Raw genomic sequence first — 4,786 nt, 5'->3', positions numbered from 1 at the left:
GCGGCGGCTGGGCTGTAGCCGCACGGCGCGGACTCGGAAGCGGGGCTCTGAGTAAACACCGAGAGAAGCAACTTCACTAGTTGCAAAACTGAGAAGTGCTCACGGAAGCAAAACGAGGCTCTAAAGCCACAGCTGTAAGGCAGAAAACCGTCCCATCTCATCCCTGCTGAGAGTCCCAGGGACTACCTCAGGACTTCCTTCTCTACTTTTTAACTTTTTCGTAGTTGTTATTGTTGATGATGACGGTGGTATTATTGTTCTAATTGTGGTAAAATTTAAGACCTTAATCAGTTTAGAGTTCAGTGGCATTCAGTACATTCACGTTGTTGTTCTAAGATGATGTTATTTCAAAAAAAAATTAGAATCACTTTGTTACCTGAAGGTTTGCATATTTTAAATATCTTTAAAATAAATATATATTTATATATAAAAATATCTTCTTTTCTGTTTCTTGAAGAAATATATCTTCACTTAATTAAAAAAAAAAACAAACACAACACAACTCTTTAGACAATAAAGAGAAGTAACAGTAAGATAAGTGAATCCCTAATCTCACTGGCCAAAATTAATCACTGAGCAGCGGTGCTTACTCTCAGTAAGGAATGTTCATGTCTAATCTCATTTACTCAGAACAAGCATCCAGCTACTGTTGTCTCACTTCTCAGATGAGGAAGCTGAGGCATAGCATAACTCTGTAGCTTTCCCTGAGTTTTGTTATCACCAGACCCAGAATCTTGATACTCACATGCCAGAGGCTGTGGTTGACAATTAGACTATACGACTTCTATTTGTCCAGGCATCCAGTCCTCTATTTACAAACCTTAAAAAACCAATAGGGAGGGACTTGCCTGGTGGTCTAGTGGTTAAAAGCTTTCTCTACCACGAGTCTGGGGTTCGATTCCAGGTCAGAGAACTAAGATCCCAGAAGCTGCATGGCACGGCCAAAAATAAATTTAAATAATAAATAACCAGTAAAAAGGCAAATGTAACCTCCATCACTCAGAAGGCTCCTGCTGTTCTGACACTCACTTTTTTCACTTAACAATGTACCTACCCTCCTGTATCCTGTCCGGCTCTCGGGATATCTATCTTCTTCAGCTGTAAGAGCTAAAGAGGATTCCACCAGAGGAAGACTCGAGTCTATGCCTCTGTGCTCAGCCAGTCAGTCATGACCGACTCTCTGTGACCCCGTGGACTGTAAACCCCCAGGCTCCTCCGTCCATGGGATTCTCAAGGCAAGAATACTGCAGTGGGTTGTCATTTCCTCCTCTAGAGGATCTTCCCAACTCAGTGGAGTTGTTAAAAAAAGAGCAATTTACACACATCTCCAGTGTCTCCTGCATTGCAGGCAGATTCTTTACCACTGATCCACCTAGTAAGCCCCAAATCTATGATATTGATCAAGCTCCCACCTGATACTGAAGTGGTTCCCAGACTTTTATGTCATGAACAAGGCCCTATAGATCAATTGGACACACCCTTACTTCTTTCCTTAAGATAATTCTTAGCAGATGGAAATGGGGGTCAAAACACTGGTATTCTTCCCAGGACTTTTGCTGTAAATTGCTCTTTGTTACCCCACTCCACAGAGAAGGCAATGGCAACCCACTCCAGTACTCTTGCCTGGAAAACCCCATGGGCGGAGGAGCCTGGTAGGCTGCTGTCCATGGGGTCGCTAAGAGTCGGACACGACTGAGCGACTTCACTTTCACTTTTCACTTTCATGCATTGGAGAAGGAAATGGCAACCCACTCCAGTGTTCTTGCCTGGAGAATCCCAGGGACCGGTGAGCCTGGTGGGCTGCCGTCTACGGGGTCGCACAGAGTTGGACACGACTGAAGCGACTTAGCAGCAGCAGCACCCCACTCCAGGTACTGTAACCCTCAGGGGACACGAAGGCAAGTCCAAGGTAGACACTGCTCTTATTCCTCTTATTCCCATGCCAAGCCACATCCAACAATATTCTACATCAATCACACCTGCTGTATATTCAGAGCAGTGTATCGGATTTTGCCCCATAAACAACAGGTACTATGATCATTCTTTACACAAGGAAGCCAAGGCTTCAGTAACTTGGTTACTCTTGGTCATAGAGTTATTAGGTTACAGAGCACAGGACTCAGAATGAGCCCGACCTACACCGACACCCTGCTCTCAGTCACTGGACTCAGCTGCCTCAACAACCCTTATTTTATACATACTTCAATCTTCACAAACTAATACCTTGTCCTCAAAGAACTCTAACCATTTTATCTTCTAAGAACAACCTGGAGAGACTCAATATTTATTACCATCTTACACATGAAGCATCTGCTCCCATCACTTCATGGCAAATAGATGGGGAAACAATGGAAACAGTGTCAGACTTTATTTTGGGGGGCTCCAAAATCACCACAGATGGTGACTGCAGCCATGAAATTTAAAAACGCTTGCTCCTTGGAAGAAAAGCTATGACCATCTTAGCATATTAAAAAGCAGAGACATTACTTTGCCAACAAAGGTCCGTCTAATCAAAACCATGGTTTTTCCAGTAGTCATGTATGGATGTGAGAGTTGGACCATAAAGAAAGCTGAGTGCTGAAAAACTGATGCTTTTGAACTGTGGTGTTGGAGAAGACTCTTGAGAGTCCCTTGGATTGCAAGGAGATCCAACCAGTCAATCCTAAAGGAGATCAGTCCTGAATATTCATTGGAAGGACTGATGCTGAAGCTGAAACTCCAGTACTTTGTCCATCTGATGTGAAGAACTGACTCACTGGAAAAGACTTTGACTCTGGGAAAAATTGAAGGCAGGAGGAGAAGGGGATGAAAGAGGATGATATGGTTGGATGGCATCACTGACTCAAGGGACATGAGTCTGAGCAAGCTCCAGGAGTTGGTGATGGACAGGGAAGCCTGCAGTCCATAAGGTCGCAAAGAGTCATACACAACTGAGTGACTGAACTGAACTACATGTGAAGAAATTTGCAGACTCTACGCTAAATGTGCGTGTCAATATACACATAACTATAGAAGTCTGAAAATATCTATCTCACAAGCACCCTTTCTCAGAAAGCTACTGAAGGATGAGCTCTGCCAAATGAGGAAGTAAGCACATAGGAGGACTACTAAGGGGAGTCCCAGAGACTGTCCATTCAACAAGCATGCACTGCACCTCCTCTCCATGCAAAGCACTATGCTAGACATTGGTGAACAAAAAGCAAAAATCTCTGCCCTCGTGGTACTCTGATACCACCGGTGAAGGGCAGACAGTGTGTGTGTCGGGGGGGCCAAGGAGGGCAGCAAGCATCATAAATAAGCAAATCTTATGGGATGTTAGAAGATAAGTGCTGTGGGGGAGAAAAAAATCAAGTAAGTGGGGCCTCAGGAGTACCCAGGGAGATGGTGCAATTTGAAATGGATAATGGGGAAAAGTCCCAAGATTCCTCAGACATAAGGAGAACAGGCTACAGAAGGCTCCCCCAAAATACTGAAAATGATAGCTTCTATGAGAGATTTCACCATGTAAAAAATTTAATTAAGGAAAAAAATTAATTAAGGGACTTCCCTGGTGGTCCAGTGTTTAGGAACTCGCCTGCCAATGCAGGGGACTTGGGTATGAACCCTGGTCCGGGAAGATCTCACATGCTGCACGGCCGCTGAGCCCGTGGTCTGCGACGAGAGAAGCCGCTGCAACGACAAGCCCGTGCACTGCAAGGGAAAGCAGTCCCTGTTCACCGCAACTAGAGAAAACCCTCGCGCAGTATCAAAGACCCAGCGCAGCCAACAACAAACAAATGATAATAATTTTTAAAGATTAAAAAAAAAAGGAAAATGATCCTTCCACACAAGGTGGCTTCTTAAAAAACAAAAGTGAATGAAGAAATTGACAGACGGATGAGGAAAACTTAAGAAAAACAGCCATACCAGAAAGGAAGCACCATCTGAAGTTCAGGAGGCTGCTCGCTCGTTTCAGCCCTGAGTGATAGCTACACAGAAGCATAACACAGATGCATTGATTCAACCGGTAATTACTCTACTGCGCCCTGGCAGGACCTGGAGAGGAAGGAGGGTATGAGACAGCTGAATCCTTCCCTCTTTTAACAGAAAGGCAGAAGCTAATGACTACAACCGATACAGCAAGTCGTAAAGTACAAAGATATTATTTAGAAAGATGGACATATATAACAGAATACGTCCCGGAAGAACCAGCGGTAAATGGAATGTGGCTAGAGAGAGTGTGTGTGTGTGGGGGTGCTGCTGTTTCTCATTTCCAGCCTTTCTAGGACTAATTGGGCTCTTAAACGTTGATGCAAATAATTAATAAAATGAAGAAGAAAGAAAAATATAAAATTATTTTTTAAAAGATTAAAGCTGTGTGAGGATGTCTGTGACTACATGGCTATATTACGAAGCAAAAAGCAGAAAAGCTAAATTAAAAACACACACACACACACAAATATTTATTGAGAGCAGTAAATTAGGTACACTTATCCTGAATTTTCTGCAGCTGCTGAAAAGCACAAGGCAAAGGTCTAACATGGAAACTAGGTATAAGGGCAAAGAAGCAAGTTGCAGAATATGCAGTCTTGGATTTCTTTTTTTCTAAATTAGAGTCTATGACACCAAACCGTGGCCATGGTGATCTTGAGTTATTGAAAGAGAAACAGGCAGGGGAACAAAGCTTGAGGGAAGAGTCTGTGGTCAACACTAGAGCCCACTGGAGAGCAGATGGGAAGGATTGAGCCCAGCCAGACTCAGGGGCAGGGGTGAGGGGCATTGAGCGGCAGCAGGGGCAGGGCAGGGA

This window comes from Bison bison, unplaced genomic scaffold, assembly GCF_000754665.1.
Source record: "Bison bison bison isolate TAMUID 2011002044 unplaced genomic scaffold, Bison_UMD1.0 scf7180017864144, whole genome shotgun sequence".
Taxonomy (NCBI): Eukaryota; Metazoa; Chordata; class Mammalia; order Artiodactyla; family Bovidae; genus Bison; species Bison bison.
Note: the sequence above shows the minus strand (reverse complement) of the source record.